This window comes from Marmota flaviventris, chromosome 5, assembly GCF_047511675.1.
Source record: "Marmota flaviventris isolate mMarFla1 chromosome 5, mMarFla1.hap1, whole genome shotgun sequence".
NCBI lineage: Eukaryota > Metazoa > Chordata > Mammalia > Rodentia > Sciuridae > Marmota > Marmota flaviventris.
In genome coordinates, this window is record NC_092502.1 from 110,465,885 (window position 1) to 110,486,524 (window position 20,640).

Here is a 20,640-nt window from a genome sequence, read left to right on the forward strand (position 1 = left end):
TTTGTTTTGTTTTGTTTTTTGTTTTTTGTTTTTGTTTTTTTTTTGGACCTTTATTTTGTTTATTTATATGTGGTGTCGAGAATCGAACCCAGTGCCTCACACATGCTAGGCAAGTGTTCTACTCTGAGCCACAACCCCAGCCTGAGGCTGTTCCTTTCTATGGATCTTTTGTCTCATCACTGAGGAGGCCTGGAGACTTGGCAGAGTTAGCAGAGCAGTCCCTGTCACAATGCAGTGATGCCAGCTTACACCATCCTGCGGAAGACCTCTGGACAGAGAAGATGGTCCTGATGCTTGGCAGTGATCTATAGAAGACCCTCTGTATAAAAGGGAAGTGAACCAGGAACCCAGAACAGCTGGCTTGAGCCTTGAGCACCCTTGTTGGCTGATGCCTTCTTGGGGTTCTCAAAAACTAAAGTGATTGGAATGTGTAGGATCTAGGGTGCCAGGTCCTGCTGCTCCTGATGAAGACCTAGTTCTTTCAATTGACTCTAATTCCTACCTGTGAGGGTACTGTCTGCACTCAATCATTTCTTCTGCCTAGTTTATCAACTGTGGTGTGTTGATGAGTCCACCTGTGGAGTTCCCAGCCTCAGCCCTGGTCAGGAGGGCAAGTGTGGAGCACACAGACAATGAGCACACTGATGGACCTGGTACTGATACAGTCAGCACTGTTACAGTAAGCAGCTATTACCACCTGGCAGGGCCACTTTCCAGGGTTTAGCACCATGACAGGAAATGCTAAACTGATTAGGGACTTTGCCATCCTGCCAAAGCGTGTCTGGGGAAGACACCGCCAGAGGTTGATGAACCAATCACATATGTGCAGCAAAAAAAAAAAAAAGTTGGTCTAACCAGAAAGGCTCAGCTTCTGAATTGAGGGGCAGGGCTTGTAGTAGTGCAAGTACAGCCAGTCCCAGAGGATCTTCAAAGAGCCATTGGGCATGTTCCCTGTGCACTTCCTCTTGCCAGCCAGGGAGAGAAGGCCTTGGTCCCCACCCAGATCATGTCCGACATGGTGCCTAGGAGCTAGACAGGGTCTTAGATGAGGTTTTCCTGGTGGCTTTTAGACCCATTTGGCCTCATCTGGGCATTCTGGGTGGGACAGGGGAACCAGGGTTGCACACATATCGACCAGGCCTGACAGCTCACAGGTCTAATATCCTTAACTTTTTTTTTTTTTAATATTTATTTTTTAGTTATAGTTGGACACAATACCTTTTTATTTTATTTATTTGTTTTTATGTGATGCTGAGGATTGAACCCAGGGCCTTGGACATGCTAGGTGAGTGCTCTACTGTTGAGTCACAACCCCAGCCCTAACCTCCTGAGCTTTAAGAGAATACATCCATGCTGTTTTAAGCCATTAAGTGAGTGTGGTAAATTGTCTGCACTCAATCATTTCTTCTGCCTTGTTTATCAACTGCTTAAAGTCTGAATGTCTGGCTTTCTATAATTAGATTTTGGGCTGTTGAAGGAAAAAAAAAAATATTATTATTTACATTTTTTTTTTTTTGTTTTGAGTATTTCTTTTATTTCTGTGACCCCAACCCAGTATTGGGAATTGAACCCAGGGGTGCTTTACCACTAAGCTTCATTCTTAGCCCCTTTTTAAAAATGTTTTGTTTTGAAACAGGAGCTCATCAAGGTGCTAAGGCTGGCCTCAAACTTACAATCCTCTTGCCTCAGCCTCTCAACTTGCTGAGATTACAGGCATATGCCTTGGTGCCCACCTAGCATGTCCATACTTATTTTATGTACTTCTTAGTAATCAGAAAATTGCATACACATATATAATCACCTCTAAATAAGTATGCAAATTAATGCAACAGCATTTTACATTTTTATTTTTTCTCCTCTTTTTAAAATTTGTTCTTTTAGATATACATAATGGTAGATGCATTTTGACATATTTTACTTACATGGAGTACATCTTATACTAATCAGAATCCCATTTTTGTGGGTTATACATGATATGGAGTTTCACTGGTCATGTATTCATTTATGCACCTAGGAAAGTCATGTCCAATTCATTCTGTTGACTTTTCTATTCTCATCCCCCCTTCCTTTCATTCTCCTTTGTATAATCCACTGAACTTCCATAGCTGCTCCCATTGTTAGATCTGCATATCAGAGAGAACATTTGACTTTTGGTTTTTTAGAACTGGCTTTATTTTACTTAGCATGATAGTCTACAGAGTCATCCATTTACCATAATTTCATTCTTCTGAGAATATTCCATTGTGTATGTATACTACATTTCCTTTATCCATTCATCTGTTGAAGGATAGGTTGGTTCCATAACCTAACTGTTGTAAATTGAGCTGCTATAAACATTGATGTGGCTGTGTCATTGTATAATGCTGATTTTTAGTCCTTTGGGTATATAGCGTGGAGTGGGATAACAAGGCCAAATGCTAGTTCCATTCCAATTTTTCTGAGGAATGCAAGAGCATTTTAAAAGTCAAAAATTTTGAAAATAGGGCTGTGAGTATAGCTCAGTGATACAGTGCTTGCCTAGCAAGCAAGCACAAGGCCCTAGGTTCAATTCCCAGTATTGCAAATAAACAAATACATAGATAAAATTTAAAAATTAAAACCCCCAATTGTTGTCATTTCAAAAATGATCATTGAACTCATTGATGAAATTATAATGTAATTCAGGGAGGAAACAATTCAATTGTCTAACAGCCTTCCAAGGAAGCAGCACTTGTAAACAATGGTACGTCTGTGTCTATTTTAGTGGCAAGTTAAGCTGCAATAGAAATGAGTGGGCTATCTTTGTTGCAAATGAGTTACCTACAGATGAAATATACCACTTTCTTACTAGCTTGGGGAAGAGATCAGCCTGCTTGCTAAGGAGAATAAATTGTTAGTGCTTGAGAAGTGGGGAAAACTGTCAAGGGTCCTGAATTCCCAATGCTTATCTGGTGCTTTGTGAATGTTTTGTTGAATTTAATTTTGTACATTAAAACAGAAAACTTCCCCTTTAATAAATTGATACAGTTGACATTCCATTTAGTATTACACATATAATAAAATGATCTCAGGGGCTGGGGCTGGGGATCAGTGGTAGTCAACTTGTCTGGCATGTGTGAGGCACTGAGTCCAGTTTTCAGCACCGCATATAAATAAATAAAACAAAGGTCTATCAACAACTAAAAATAAATTAAAAAAAGAAAGAAAATGATTTTAGTCCTGATATTCTGCCACAGAATGCACACACCATTGGAAAAATGATAAGAGAGTTCTTGAGTCTCTTAAAGAAAATAGAATGAGCAATAATGCAAGCATGAAATGAGACAAAAGGAGATTCTCTGTTCTTTTTACACAGTTGATTTCTTGATATACTGATTTGCTAATCCCTGCTGCTGCTTCTATGTAAGAGAACATTAGTCATCTTGACCCATTGGCTTTAATGATTTTGGTGATTGTCAATTCCATTTGCATTTTCCTTTTGGAGGGGGGACCAGAGACTGAACTCAGGGGCACTCGGCCTATTTCCAGTCCTAGTGTATTTTATTTTGAAACAAGATCTCACTGAATTGCTTAGCACCTCACTTTTGCTGAGGTTGGCTTTGAACTTGCAATCCTACTGCCTCAGACCCCTGAGCCGCTGGGATTACACCACACCCAGCTGCATCTTCCTTTTGAACATGCAATTGCGCTCCAAGGATAGAGGAATTTTGCAGCAGTGTCTGAAATTGAGCAGAAAAAGATTTATCTCATTTAAAACACTTGGGTAAACAGGGTAGAGAACAAAGAGTGTGCTAGTAACACTGGTCCCTGCTGCATGTCTGCATATACTCTGGATGAGATTCATGGCTTATCAATAGCCATAGCTACTGTCTGTCATTGTTGCTGCTTTTTTCTCTTGGTCCCCTGGGCACTTAAACAACTTAATTGAGATAGAGTCCCTAGAAGGAAAACGTTTATTTTTCTGTTTCCCCCAAATTGGTGGCCAGGCTGTATTGCTCCAATGCTAGTCTTCCATACATCACAACTGTCTGCTTGTCCTTGGCCAGCTCCTTAAAGTACACTGGGCATGCTATTAGGCATATTGGCTGAAATGATGAGAAATAAAATGCATCAATCAAATTAAAATACATAAAAATATTTCCTTATAAACTCACGATACCTGAAATTAGCAAGTGTATGGCTTATCTCAATTAATTTACCCCTAAAACTCTTCAAGAGCCTGAGGATGAAGGTGGCAGGTGATTTAAGTGGAAGACAGAACTTAGCTCTTAGCTGAGGTGCTCTGAGCTCCTCACCTTGGTTTGAGTGTGGTGCTGATATCCCAGTGCCAAGGGTGAATGGGTTGTCTTCTCATTCTGGTCCTCTTATTTTGTGATTGTGTCTTGTCAACTGTCATTTTCTTCTTCCTCTGTCTCCCATTGCATCTGTTTTGTGCTTTTCCTGTGTCATCTTGCCTTTAGGGTAATTTTGGTTGTTTATGTTGGGTCTCAGCTACTATTAAGATTAAGTTCCTTGACAGTCAAAAATTTATTACTCAGGCTGGGGCTGGAGCTCAGTGGCAGAGAACTTGCCTAACCTGTGTGAGGCACTGGGTTCGATCAACTCAGCACAACATAAAAATAAATAAATAAAATAAAGTCATGCTGTCCATCTATAACTATAAAAATTTTTAAATTATCACTCATATTTGTCTCTCTTACAACATATCAAAGCTCTGTGCACATACACATTTGCTGAGTATTTATTGACTGAATAATGGCAACTGCTTGAATTATTAACTTACAGATTCTTACAGGGCCAGGTCTGCAATGGCCTGGAAGAGTTACCTGGTAGATGCTTACCAAGGATCTTTACTGTATCCTTTTAAAAATTATGTAGAATATAATTTTGTAAGCAAATTCCTTTTTTAAAAAAACTTAATGTATTTTGTAGTTGCTGATGAAACTTTATTTTATCTTATATGTGGTGCTAAGAATCAAACCCAGTGCCTCACACCTTCTAAGCAAGTGCTCTACAGCTGAGACACAACCCCAGCCCAGCACTGGTTTTTGTTTTAATTGATGATGTTTACATTCATAGCAAGTTTTACTTTTTTTTTTCTTTTGGTGGTGCTGGGGATTGAACAGCAGGGCCTCGTGTGAGTGAAGCAGGCAGTCTACCAACTTACCTATATCCCCAGGCCCATAGAATGATTTTTAAAAAGCTGTATTTATCCATCAAATCTACCTTATTTTATTTGTTGCCATACTGAGGATTGAACTATGGTTTGGCACATGCTAGGAAACACTCTTCCACTGAGTTGCATCTTCAGCCCTACTTCATTCTTTGGACAAAGGACATGTATATAAGGATATTTTAGAATTTTTAAAATGACCAAGCACCTCCCAAGATACTTATTATTTGAATAGAATTTATTGTCTGTAGAAGTCTTGGAGCTTCCAATTTCATTGAAAAGAAATACTGATGAAGTCTAAATCAATCACAGTAAGACAAAATCACAGTAAGACAAAAATGAAGGTAAGTTTGTCACATGGAGTCATTAGGATGGTTTCAAACTAGCCCTTTTTTCCTTTTTTCTATTTTTGAAAATGATGTTCAGTTAATCTATATAGCCTTTTACATAGATAAACTAAAAGCACATTGTAAAAGCTATACCTTTATTCATTAACTACTGAAATCAAACTCTGATAGCTTTTAAAAATATATTTTTAGTTATACATGGACATAGTATATTTATTGTATTTATTTATTTCCTGTGTGATGCTGAGGATTGAACCCTGTGTTTCACATGTGCGAGGGAAGCGCTCTGCCACTGAGCATAACCGCAGCCCTCAAACTCTGCTAGCTTTGATTGTTCATATCAGTAAGCCCTTACTCCACTGGGTCACCATATCCCTCTGTTGGAAAAAAAAAAAAAAAAAAAAAGAAAGGTGTTAGGAAGAGGAAAGAAAGAAGGGATGTGACAGCTCATGCTGAGAAGGACCCCTTCTGTCCATTCACCTGTCCATTTAGAGCACAGGTAACTCTAAAATGTGTCCCAGACCCCCTGGATTATTTTTACCTATGATACCCAATTATCAAGAGTCCCATAAAACCGTGTCAGGCTAAACCAAATAAAATAAACCAAGGGTGAAAAAAAAATTGAGAACATTTGGAAAATTACACAAAAAAAGTTAATAAAAGGGTAGAGATCATTCAGTCATATTTGAATTAAATTCTATAGTCATATAATATATTAAATAAGAAGTATTGGGTCTCTGATTACCATGTGTTTCTAACATTATCTAGATCTTGAGGCCAGATATGAGTGCTCAAATGATCTGGCTCTGTGCATTGCCGTATGTGAAATGAAAATATTTCTAACAAATGTATCACGGAATGTAACTGATTCAGCTACTTACAGTGGAATTTGAATTCTGGAATTATCAAAGAAATCATCAATTTCTTTGTTATTAAAAAGGACTGAGTTGTACAAAATAAGTGTATTGTCTATTATTTATGACTCAGGTCTAAGATTTTTTTTGGAAAATGAATAAAATCTTTATGTAACTATTAATCTGACATCTGGTGTTTTACAATACCAAATAAGAAAGTGTTGACATTTTATAATTTGTTGCTGACACAAACCCATAAAATGAAATGTCATCTTCTAATTATTTATTGATACCAACCTATCACAATTCCTACACTAACTTTTAAATGTGCTGTATTTAATTTTCCGGTACCATCAATCTCCCCGCAGCATAACTCAGGTGACTCAACATAATCTTCAGATTAAACAGTGCCTCCTGTCATTCTATGAACACTCCATGTTCCAATAAGGTTGAAAAATGTGTGAATAAGTTCAGTTGCAATCACTAAGACAGGCTTCTGATTAAGGGCTGTTAGAGTAACCACCATCCTTTGAAATGAGGGAAATTTTTATTCTATAAGTTTACATTTGGAATAACCATTTGGTGAAGAAAAATCACTCTTCATTAAAGTTGGCAAACATGAGAAATGGCTGATATAACCACTTCCTAATTTATTCATTTGTTTAATTCTTTTTTTGGTACCAGGAATTGAACTCAGGGGTGCTTAACAATTGAATCACCTCCCCAGCCCTTTCTTAATATTTATCTAGAGACAGGGACTCACTGAGTTACTTAGAGCCCCGCTAAATTGCTGAGGCTGGCTTTGAACTCACATTCCTCCTGCCTCAGCCTCCTGAGCCATTGAGATTACAGGCATGTGCCATGGCATCTGGATATTCATGGCATCTTGTTTATTCTTCAAAAAATATTGATACTACTGTGTGCCATCCACTTGCCAACTGCAGATACAAAAGTACAAAGTAGACATGGTCTCTGCCTCAAGGAATTTGCATTGGAATTAAGTCAGTCATGTGTGTTGCCACATGCACTTTTAAAAAATTTTTTGATCTCTTTATTTTTTATTTGTTCTTTTTAGTTATACATGACAGTAGAATGTATTTTGACATATTATACATATGTGGAGAGTATAACATCTCATTCTATGATTGTACATAATGTAGAGTTATACTGGTCATGTGTTCATATATAAACATATGAAAGTTATGTCTAATTCATTCTACTGTCTTTCCCATTCCCATCCCTCCTCTTTTTCCCCCATTCTTCCCTGTCCAATGCAATAAACCTCCAGCCCTTCCCTCATTCTCCCACTTATTGTGAGTCAGCATCCACATATCAGAGACAACATTTGGCCTTTGGTTTTTGGAATTGGTTTATTTCCTTTAGCATTCTACAGAGCCATCCATTTACTGTCAAATGCCATAATTTCATTCTTCTTTGTGGCTGAGTAATATTGCATTGTGTATATATACCACATTTTCTTTATTCATTCATCTGTTTTTACTTTATTTGTTCTAATTAGCTATACTTGACAGTAGAACACATTTTGACACATCATACATTAAGGGAGAACTCCTCCCTCTTCTGTTTGTACACAATATAGAATCATACTGGTTGTATAATTGTATATGCACACAGGGCAATAATGTCTAATTCATTCTACTACCATTTCTACTCCCATATTTCCTCTTTTCCCTTCACTCTCCTCTGTCTAACCTCAATTACATCTGTTCTTCCCTAGTCCCCACACACTTATTGTGAATTAGCATCCACATATCAGAGAAAACATTTGGCCTTTTTTTTTTTTTTTTTTAAACTGGCTTATTTCCCTTACCATGATAGTCTACAGAGCCATCCATTTACTGGCAAATGCCATAATTTCATTCTTCTTTAAGTCTCAGTAATATTCTACTGTGTATATATACCACATTTTCTTTATCCATGCATCTGTTGAAGGACATCTAGGTTGGTTCCTCAGTTTGGCTATTGTGAATTGAGCTGTTATAAACATTGATGTGGCTGTATTACTGTAGCATACTGATTTTAAGTACTTTGGATATATAATGAGGAATAAGATAGATGGGTTAAATGGTGGTTCCATTTCAAGTTTTCTGAGAAATCTCCATACTGCTTTGCTTTATGGTTCCACCAATTTGCATTCCCACCAGCAATGTATGAGTGTACATTTTCCCCTACATCCTCACCATTATTTATTATTGCTTTTATTCTTAATAATTGTCATTCTGACTGGAGTGAGATGAAATCTTAGTTTTGATTTGCATTTCTCTAACTGCTAGAGATGGTGAACACTTTTTCTTAATTTTTTGATCGATTGTATTTTTTCTTCTGTGAATCATCTGGTTCCATTCCTTAGCCCATTTGTTGATTGGGTTATTTGTGTGTTTTTTTTTATGTTAAGTTTTTTGAATTCTTTATATATCCTGGTGATTTATGTTCTATCTGAGGTGCATGTGGTAAAGATTTTCTTTAATTTTGTGGGCTTTCTCTTCATGTTATTGATTGTTTCCTTTGCCGAGAAGAAGCTTTTTAGTTTGAATCCATCACATTTATTAATTCTTGATTTTACTTCTTAACACTTTAGGTGTCTTGTTAAGGAAGTCAGTTTCTAAGCCAACAAGGTGAAGATTTGGACCTACTTTTTCTTCTAGTAGGTTCTAATAGAAATAGAAAATAAATAGGAAATTTGAAGACATCAACAAATTTCTAGAGACATATGACCTATTCAAATTGAATCAGGAGGACATACCCAATTTAAACAGATCAGTTTCAAGCAATGAAATAGAATATGCCATCAAAAGCCTACCAACCAAGAAAATCCAAGGACCAGATGGATTCTCAACTGAGTTCTACAAGATCTTCAAAAAAGAATTAATACCAATACTCCTCAAGTTATTCCATGAAATAGAAAAAGAAGAACCCCTCCAAACTCATTTTATGAGGCTAATATCACCCTATACCAAAACCAGACAAAGGTACCTCAAGGAAAGAAAACTTCTGTCCAATATCCCTGATGGATATAGATGCAAAAATTCTCAGTAAAATTCTGGCAAATTGCATACAAAAACATTAAAAAGATAGTGCATCACAATCAAGTGGGGTTCACTTCAGGGATTCAAGGTTGATTCAACATACAGAAATCAATAAATGTAATTCATCACATCAACAGACTTAAAGACAAGAATAATATGATCATTTCAATAGATGCAGACAAAGCATTTGACAAAATACAGCACCTCTTCATGTTCAAAACACTAGAAAAACTAGGGATAGTAGGAACATACTTCAACTTTGTAAAAGCTATATATGTTAAACCCAAGACCTGCATCATTCTAAATGGAGAAAAATTGAGAACATTTCCTCTAAAAAACCAGAACAAGGGGCTGGGATTGTGGCTCAGTGGTAGAGCACTCATCTTGCACATGTGAAGCACTGGGTTCAATCCTCAACACCACATAAAAATAAATAAATAAAATAAAGATATTGTGTCCAACTACAACTTTTAAAAAATATTTAAAAATCAAACTAGAACAATACGAGAATGCCTTTTTTTTTTATCACTTCTCTTCAACATAGTCCTGGAAACTAGCCAGAGCAATTAGAGGAAAGAAATTAAAGAGATATGAATAGGAAAAGAAGAACTCACTATCCCTATTTGCCAATGACATGATTCTATATTTAGAAGACACAAAAAATTCCATCAGAAAATCTGTAGAATTCATAAATGAATTCAGCAAAGTAAGAGGATATAAAATTAACACCCATAATACATCAGTGATGAATCCACTCAAGGAGAAATTAGGAAAACTACCCCATTTGCAATAGACTCACAAAAAAAAAAAAAATAAAATAATTGGGAATCAATCTAACAAAATAGGTGAAAGACCTCTACAGTGAAAACTATATAACTCTAAAGAAAGAAATTGAAGAAGACCTTAGATGAAGGAAAGATCTCCCATTCTTGGATAGGCAGAATTAGTATAGTCAAAATGACCATACTACCAAAAGTGTTATACAGATTTAATGCAATTCCTATTAAAATCCCAATGAAATTCTTCATAGAAGTAGAAAAAGCAATCGTGAAATCCATTTGGAAAAATAAGGGACCCAGAAGAGCCAAAGCAATTCTTAGCAAGAAGAGTGAAGCAGGAGGCATCACAATATTAGACCTTAAACTATACTACAAATCCATAATAACAAAAACAGCATGGTATTGGCACCATAACAGACATGTAGGCCAATGGTACAGAATAGGAGACACAGAAACAAACCCACATGAGCACAGTTATTTCATACTAGACACAGTCACCAAAAACATTTGTGGAGGAAAGATAGTCTCTTCAACAAATGCTTCTGGGAAAACTGGAAATCCATATGTAGCAAAATGAAATTAAATCCTTATGTCTCACCCGGTACAAAGCTCAACTCATTTTTCTGTGGAAGGGCATCTAGGTTGGTTCCATGTCTTAGCTATCGTGAATTGAGCTGCTATGAACATTGAGCCCCATGCACTCTTGGAAAGAACCATTGTCCAGGGGTTTTCCTGTATTCAACCACACTTCGTTCAAAGCATATTTTCCACAGATAATATTCACAGGTGTGACTTATGAGAACTTGATCGTGCTGTAAAAAGTTTGAAACAATTTTCTAAATGGAGGCCAACAGAGCAATTGAGAACATCATTTACAATACCTTGAAAGATTGACAAAGCGTTACCTAATCTCAAAAGACTATAATCCTATGGTCAAAATGTTGAAGATGAAAAGAATTTTTTCATTCCTACTACCTAATGTTTCTCAGCTTTCTGCATCAATAAAGTTCCTTGGGACATTTGAAATCATTCTTTTGCAGTGGTGAGGGCCCATAGTCCTAGTTTCTTGGGAGGCTGAAGCAGGAGAATTGCTTGAGCCCAGGAGTTCAGGGCCAGCCTTAGCAACACAGTGAGACCTCCATCTCCAAATAAATGAATGAAATATAACATTAAACCACTTAAGCCAAGAAGGACTGCAGGTAAATTGATTTTCAACATCAGCTGGAGACCAAGCCTTCAAAAATGGGCTTTTGGGGGACATTTAATATCCAATCCACAACTATAATTTTACTCACTGACTATATATAGAGAGAGAACATTTGTTCTCTAGTGCATCTTCTCCCCTACAATCCACAGAAAATAATAACAACCACAAATAATTAGAGGGAGCACAGACCAGAAGAAGTAGTAGTTCTAGTAACAACAAAACCCAGCCAACCATGTCAACAGCCCTTTCTTTACTCTGGTCTTGGTCATGTAGTCATGATGGTGTTACAAAGTACTAACAATCCCTCCTGACTTCGGAAATCTCCGATCATGTGTTAGAGCCAATGCATGGGATACACCCAGTTTTGTAGAAAACAGAGGTTTGTTTTAAAATTTCATGACTTTTGAAGCAGCCATATAACAAAGACCTAAATTTTAAGATTTCTGTAATTTCCTCTCAGTGGAGAGTTATCAGAGATAAACAGAAAATTGGTTTAAAAAATTCTATTTAAATGAGTGAAGCTATTTGGTCCTAAAGTAGTGAATCCGAATTTTTTTCCCAAAGGGTTTAGGGAGGCATTTTAGTGACTTAGACTGGTGGACAAATGTCTCTCTTCTTTCCTGACTTTTCATATTCACAGGTAGTTCTGGAACATTCTGATTCCCACTCAGGTCATCTCTTGCTATACCCAGACTTGTGACTCCTCTGGGGGAAGGAAAAAGTCAAGTTGCTTCCCTTGTTTCCAAACTATGATCTCAATCTTAAGGTTTTGTTATTGTTATTGTTGTTGTTTAGTTGTAGATGGACATGATACTTTTATTTTATTTATTTTTATGTGGTGCTGAGGATCAAACACAGTGCCTCACATGTGCCAGGCAAGCACTCTACCACTGAGCCACAATCCCAGCCCTTCAATCTTAAGTCTTAAAAACAGATATTATGGGGTAGCTCACACATTCCTTTAAATTTTCTCATCCTCAGAATTACTAATGTTAGCCAAGTATGGTGGTATATGCCTATAATCTCCACAATTCAGGAGGCTGAGGCAGGAGAATCACAATTTCAAAACCAGCCTCAGAAACTTAAATGAGACAGTAAGAAACTTAGCAAAACAAAACATGAAAAGAGGTTCTGGGGCTGTAGCTCAATGGCAGAGCGCTTGTCTAGCATGTGTGAGGCACTGGGTTTGATCCTCTGCACCACATAAAAATAAACAAATAAGGTGAAGTGGTGGCACACACCTGTAATTCCAGTGACTCAGGAGGCTGAGGAAAGAGGATGGCAAGTTCTATGCCAGCCTCAACAAATTAACAAGGCCCTCAGAAACTAAAAAAAAAAAAAAAAAATAGGTCAGGGGATGTGGCTCAGGAGCACAGTGCCCCTGATTTCAATCTCCAATATAAAACAAAACAAAACAAAATAAAACAAAAACCTATTTGGCACTGGGCAACATTATAGAAATCCTAATGCAACAGTAATCAAAGAACTCACAGTTTGTTTGTCTATATTGTTGGCTTCCCAAGTTCGTTTCAGAGTGTAGTTTTTTAAATAATTAATTTGTTTGTTCTAATTATTTATACGTGAGAGCAGAATGCATTTTGATTCACAGTACACAAATGGAGAACAATTTTTCATTTCTCTGGTTGTGCACAAAGTAAAGTCACACTATTGATGTCATCATATGTGTACCTGGGTAATGATGTCCATCTCATTCTACCATCTTTCTTATCTCCATGACCCCTCCCTTCCTCACACAACCTTTTGCCCTATCCAAAGTTCATGCATTCCTCCCATGATGTACCCATTATGGATCAGCATTCACTTATCAGAGAAAACCTTGGCCTTTAGTTTTTTGAGATTGACTTACTTCATTTAACACAATTCTTCAACTCCATCCATTTATCTGAAAATGCCATGATTTTATTATCTTTTATTGCTGAATAATATTCCATTGTGTATATATACCACATTTTCTTTATCCATTCATCTACAGAGGGCATCTAGATTGGTTCCACAGTTTAGCTATTATGAATTGTGTGGCTATAAACTTTGATGTGGCTGTGTTCCTGTAGTATGCTGTTTTTAAATCCTTTAGGTATAAACTGAGGAGTGGGATAGCTGGGTCAAATGGTGGTTCCATTCCAAGTTTTCTAAGGAATCTCCACCAATTTGCAGTCTCAACAGCAATGTACGAGTATGCCTTTCCCCCCACATCCTTGACAACACTTAATATTACTGACTGAAGTGAGATGAAATCTTAGATTAGTTTTGATTCTCATTTCTCTCATTACTAAAAAGTTAAACATTCTTTCATATATTTGTTGGTCAATTGTATATCTTCTGAGAAGTGTCTGTTCAGTTCCTTAGCCCATTTATTGATTGGGTTATTTGTTTTTTCGGTGTTAATTTTTTTGGGTTCTTTACATATCCTGGACATTAGTGCTTTCTCTGATGTGCATATAGTAAAAATTTGCTTCCATTCTGTAGGCTCTTTCTTCACCTCATTGTTTCTGTTTCTGAGAAGAAGTTTTTCAGTTTGAATCCATCTATTTATTGATTCTTGATTTATTTCTTGGGCTTTAGGAGTCTTGTCAACAGAGTGTAGTTTTTAAGAATGAGTTTTATGAATAAGTTTATCCAATGAGCTAGGAATGGAATACAAGACAAATGAGTTCTAGGTGGCAGTGGAAAAAAATAGGAAAAGTCTTAATTTATTACATAAGAGAAAGAAAGTTTAATAATACATTTGGAGAGGTAGCATAGTGGAGAGAGTAATGAGTCTGGAGCCAGACAGCCAGAGTTCAAATCCCAGCACTCCATTCCTGAGCTGGGACACCTTGGGGAAGTTACTTAATTGTTCTACCCCTCAGTTTTCTCAACTGTCTTCATCTCCAAGTGGTGGGTAATAGTGAGGCTTGCTATTTATATAGAACTCAATATAGCACCTGTTTCCTAAGAAGTTCTCAATTTAGGAAAGCCATTGTTTTTCTTCCCCAGGTCTATTTAAGTAAAGTTCTCTTAGATTGGTCTCTCATTCAGTTCTGTGGTACATAACATACTAAACTTATCCAAACTTGCTGTCCTTCTACTTTGACCAATAGTGCAGGAATGGGGAAGTCTCCTGGAGAAAGTCCCCTAGGATGTCATGTATGGTGCTCACCCTAAGGGCAGACTTTGTGGAAGTTAAATTTACCTTTTGATAATACACTCATGTTACTCTACTTTTGGATAGCTTTAAGAATCTGGATGCTATTTAGGGTTTATAGTTAATTTAGGGTTTGGGTGTCTCTTCATCTACAATTTGATTAATATGATTAATTCAGTTAAATATTTGATGAACCCATCTCAAATGCAAGGCAGTTAATGTAAAAAGTTCTGTAAAAATGACTAAGAAACAGTTCTCAGTCTTGGGTTTGACAAGGAAGTCTATTTAACAGATTGCTAAATACATCTAATGACATTCTTACATGAAATAGGGGAGGAAAGAATCATTTATACAAGATGATCACATTGTTGTGAATTTCTTCCAAATGTCTCTTATCAGCTGCTTCTAGCGTCATAACATAATCCTAAACATCCATCTCTGAGGTTTATTTCACTACATGTATCCCTGGTAAACTGAGAAATTGATTATATATGATCAAAGATAATTCTGATTGTCAACAAAAGAAAGGAAGGTTGTTTTTTATGCAAAAATAAAAAGACAGTTCCACAAAATAGAATGTGCTGTTTTTCCCCAACTCACAAGGATATAGAGCCATAAAAGGAAGAAAATTTTAAAAACACTGGGTTTGATCCTCAGCACCACATAAAAGTAAATAAACAAAATAAAGGTACTGCGCCCATGTACAACTAAAAAATATTAATTTAAAAAAAGGGGGGCTGAGGATGTGGCTCAAGCGGTAGCATGCTCACCTGGCATGCACAGGGCACTGGGTTAGATCCTCAGCAGCACATAAAAAATAAATTAAAGATATTGTGTCCATCAAAAACTGAAAAATAAATATTTAAAAACTTCTCTCTCTCTCTCTCTCTCTCTCTCTCTCTCTCTCTCTCTCTCTCTCTTTAAAAAAAAAGAAAAGAAAAAAGAGCTGACAATACAATGGGGAGTTTCAGCAGGTGGTGTTGGAAGTAGAAGTGGAAGGAGAGATGAAGGTGAGCAAATGAACTTCCTGTCATCTGTCAGTGAGAAGCTGGTCAGAAGCAGCCTTGGGCCAGGGGATGTGGCTCAGTGGAGAGGGATCCTAGCATTCACGAGGCCCTGAGTTTGAACACCAGTACAGCAAAACAAAAAAGAAGAAAGAAGAAAGGAAGGGAGGAAGAAAAGCAGCCCTGGGTGGACAAGTTGCACATGCAGTGCCTTGCAAAACTGTCCAGGACAAATTTTTGCCCCTAGAAATTCTACTGCAATCAACAGACAGAGTATACGGCAGGTGTTTTCAACCCTAGTTGTGTATTGGCCTCCTCAGACCAATTTTTGGTGGGTCAGGACTCAGATACCATCAGTTCTTTTGAATGTTTCTAGTGTCCAGCCAGGATGAGAATCCTGGTCTTGTAAATGTGGATTTTCCAGAACAATTATTACACCGGGAGTTCGTATTGTCTTGGATGGCAAGTTGCTAAATTATAACTGAGTAGAGTTTATTTTTCTAAACTTTTGTGGTTTTGTCTTCAGTCATCATCATTTTGTTTTTGCTTTTGAGATGGAATCTCACTTCAGATTGGTCCTGAATTTATGATTCTCCTGTCTCAACCTCCCAGTTCATGGCACCCCAGGGCAGAGGCCTTGCTGGTGTTCAGATGGAGTGGATTTGGCTTTTGCATCTGAAATAAGAAAAAAAAAAAAAAAAAAAAACAATATACAAAGGAAAAATGAATTTAATTGGAGTTTGACCCAAACTGAGAAGGCAGCTAGTCTTCCTTCTCTCATCCTACACTAGTGTTGCAATTTATAGGAACAAAAGGCAGGAATATACATATGCAGATTTTGCCAGGCTGTGCTACTCCAAGATATGTTACAATTCCAGTTTCCAGCCCATTGTCCAGACCTAGGATGGGGACCCAACAAAGAAGAAGGTCTAAATATAAAGAGATGTCAAGAGACCCTCAGAGAAAGTCTAAAAAAATAGAAAAAAAGAGAACAAAACACACTGTCTGTGCCCAAGAGTTAGAAGGAATCAGAGCCAGCCCTGAGTCCTAGCCAAAGCCCAGCACATCTGCAGACAAACAGAGGTGAGCTAAGCCTCCCGCTGCTCCAGCATCTCCCTCTCACACCCTCCATAGCCCTGAACGTTTCTCTGGGCCCCACATCTGCCTAAGGCCCCTCTGCCCTATGAAACTGGCAGCAATAATCAAAAGAGATGTGCCCAACTGACTCAGAGCTAAATGTCCAGGCCACCTCCGCTGCCGCCCCTCTCCCTGCCCAGAGGTGCTCAGGGAAGGAGGGGCACATACAAGTGTAACTGTTTGTCTATTGTCATCCATTTGGATGCAGCAATCTGAGCTGTTGAACTCTCCATATATTTATTTTTCCTCAGCCAGTTTCCAAACTCCCAGGACCCAATTGGCAAAGTGCACCTCAAACTCTAATGCAAAAAGGAATCACCAGCCCATACTTTAAAAAGAGATTCTGATTCAGTAGGTGGAAGTGCAGTTCTAACCAGCCCTCAGGTGAAGCCCACAGAAAGGAACCACATCACACAGTACTAATAGATTAAAAACCATAGCCAACATGACCTGGGCCTACAGGGCAAAGCCTTTTCTATTTTCTTTTCACAAACCAGATCCTGGTCTTTGCCGCTGCAGCACACTACCCACCATTATAGAAAAGGGAAGAGAAGATCTTTGCTTCATGGGGTATGATGAGCTGTGATTTCTATGTGCCATTAGGCAGGGAAGTATAAACAAAACTCTGAGCTCTTGATTTCTGCTTTGGATCAGTTAGAAACACTTGTCATTGGTACCCTGGTGCTCCAACATCTGCCCTTTCAAATGTTTGGATATACTTGGGGGTTTTGATGGCATTGTGAAATAAAGTTTTATTTTAGGCAATGAAAACTTATGTCTCAGCAACATCATTTTAATTTCAGTTGCCTTTAGTGATTAAAAGATACCCTTTATGATTTATCACTATCTCCTACTTTATCTATGGCTTTAGATATCTTTCTCTATTTTCTAAAACACCTTTTAATAAAACTAGAACAGTAAATAGGAATGGGAGATCAAGAGTCTTTCTCTTTTCACATCTAATGGCAGGAAAAGAGTAGAGTCCATTTATCCAAATGCATACAGTTGAAAAATCAAAATTAAGCCCCTTTTTTATTGATAAAAGGGGAAAAGAAGGTTTATTGCTTTGCTAACAAAGGAGAAACACAGGGGACTCCTGTCCCAAAGGCTGTGAGTCTGCCCATCAGCAGGAACAGGGGGCTTTTATAGAGGTGATTCAGAGAAAATGAGATTAGGGAGAAGAGATCAGGAAGGTGAAGATCAGGGGAAAAAAGGATAGGAAAAAGATTAGGAAGAAGATCAGGAAGAAGAAGGTTGGACAAAAGAAAAAAAAATGTAAGTTTCAAAGCCCCAAGGGATATAGTGAAAGCATCAAATGAACCCCTGTTACATTTCCCCATTGTCAATTTCTAGCCTCCATTTCTATGGAAAGTGGGCAACGACATCTCCAAGCTATTTTCTGCTGAAAGGGGCAAAGTCCTTGTTCTCTATTTGGCGGGGCATGGGCAGTTAAGGGCATTCAGCATCAGAACAGTCCAGAGCTCCACAGTGGCAAATGGCAGGTGACTGGACAGGGCATACATAGAGCAGGGATGCAGCCACCTTGGATCCTCAGCATGGAAGTCAGTTTCTTCATTCTTGAGAGGGGCTCTTTTGTCATGTTCCAACCTCTGCCTTTCATAATGGCCCTCTAGTTTTTCACTCTAAAAAATAAAACAAGATGAATGAGGAAAATCTCAATTTTCCATAACAAATTATGTACTTTCAATGATAGGTGTGGTGTGAACTCACTTAAGGGATTCTGAAAGATAGGGATAGGATTGTAGCCAGGGCCCAAGGAAGAAGCTAGTGCTGGTAAAAGGGAATAGGAAGGCAAAAGTCAGTTCTGAACCTAGAGGCAAATGGACAAAAAAGGGTCTTCTGTTGCCCCAATCACTGAGGGTTTTGCTCTCCTACTTAACAACTAACTGAATAAATTCATGAAATGATGACTTATTTTTTTCTTTATTTGAAGAGGGGATAGAATGTCATTGAGAAATATTCCCTCACAATCCATAAAACCAATTAAGACAAATATTATTATATCTATTATTATAGACCAAATAATGTTGATTGAATTTGCAAAACTTCTTAAATGTCTAGAAAGGAAAGGCACAGAAAGGAAACTGTCCCTGTGCCAAGGCATATTCCAGGCTCAAGATCTGGGCACCACTCCACCCTGTGCCTTTCCAACCCAACCCAGGAAGGTGTGAATCTGCAGGGCTCCTGAGTGGGGACAGCAGCACAGGACAGTGGATAAGAAACAGAAATGGGTTTCAGAGACCAAGAAAGCAGGAGCAGGCTGTGGGAAAGCCTCTGGGGGCACATATGGCCTCCATCAGGTTCTTCTTCCCTTCTCTTCTTTTGTATCTCCTAATCTACTGGGACAAGAACCTCATCTGCAGCAGCTTGGGGCTGCCAAGACCAGACAGGTACTTAGACAGAAGTCTCCAATCCTATCCATGTGGAAGTCATTTCTGTGCTTTTACGAATTCTGCTCATCAGCCCCAGTAAACTAGATTGGGTTCTGGTCTCCTGAAGGCTTTTCAAGCTGGGGAATTATTCCCTAACCCTGTTCTCTTTCTAGGTGGTGCTCTAGGGTTGTAGACTTCTGTGCCTGCTCCTAAAGGAGAGGGAATAATGGATTTTATTCATCTTTGCATATGTAATGCCTTTAAAATTGATTTACTTATTGGCACATATTAAACAGTACCTATTGGGGAGGGATTAATGTTATATTTCCATATATACATATGGAGTGTAATGCTCACATCCATCCACTCTTCTTCTACTTCTCTTGACGCCTTCCCAGTCTCTAATAATTCCTATTCTACATTAAAGTAATGTTTATTTTTTTAAATTCCACATTTGAGAAGGAATATGACATACTTATAGCTATTTTCATAACACCTGGCAAAAAGTAAGCACTCTGCATATGCTTAAGGTAATACTAATGCAGAGTTTATGACATTGAAAGTAAAAGGATAATTAATCACAGTAGACTGTAGTCCTGTAAGATGCTAAATATATGTACTTCTGACAATTTTAAAGTGAATCCGATAGCCAGGCAACAGTGCACCATGCATGTAATCCCATCCACTCAGGAGACTGAGATGGAAGAATTTCAAGTTCTAGGACAACCTGAGAAATTTAGTAAGACCCTTTCTCAAAAAGAAAATAAATATAAAGTGGATCTGGTACAAGAATGTGAAAAATCCTCTTACATTAGGGAGATGTTTAAAGGGCCACAGTCATGCATTTGTCCTTCATTGGGGTTATGTTTTTAGCATAATAGTACCAATCACATAAGAATAAATATAACTTTAAAAGGGTTATTAGTCGTATTATGTCTCAGGAACTGTCACTTTGTTTACATTTTCTTTTATCTTCTTCTGTACTGGGAATTGAAGCTGAATCGCTTTAGAACAGAGATATATCCCCAACCTTTGTTATCATTCTGAGACAGGATCTCCTTCAGTTACTCATCCAGGCCTCAAACTTTCACTCTTTCTGTGTTAGCTTCTCTAGTAGCTAGGATTACAGGTGTATGAGACAACTGTGCCTGACTGACCTCTATGATTTCTTAATATCTATAATCTGCTTTTTGAAATTAACAATTTGGTTCTCACTCAGAGGTTAATCAATCACCACCACCTGTGGCTTATAAAATTTAAATGACACTTAAATCTGTTATAAGTTGAGACAAGAATTTGAATCTGAACTGTATTTAGTTATTTGATATTTAAGCTATAGCTTGCCCTCCCTCCCTTTCCTTCCCTCCCACCACCTCTCTCTTCCGCTTAGTCCTTTTGATGTAGAAATTCAGCAGTACAGAAACAACACAGGCAGCTGAGAATTCCAGTGAAGACTGGAGAATTGATCTCCATCTTCTCTCCAACAGTCCTCCCCAAGAGGTCCTAAATTTCATTCTCAGCTACAGCATAGCCTGTGGTTTGATTTGGAATAGTGAATTAAGCCTTTGTAGAAGA

General features: G+C 37.8%; 1 pseudogene; it reads right to left on the minus strand.

The window, feature by feature from the left end:
- Positions 1–245: 245 nt before the first annotated feature.
- The window catches only part of LOC139705914 (homeobox protein TGIF2-like), a 33,268-nt pseudogene continuing 12,873 nt past the window's right edge, over positions 246–20,640 (minus strand).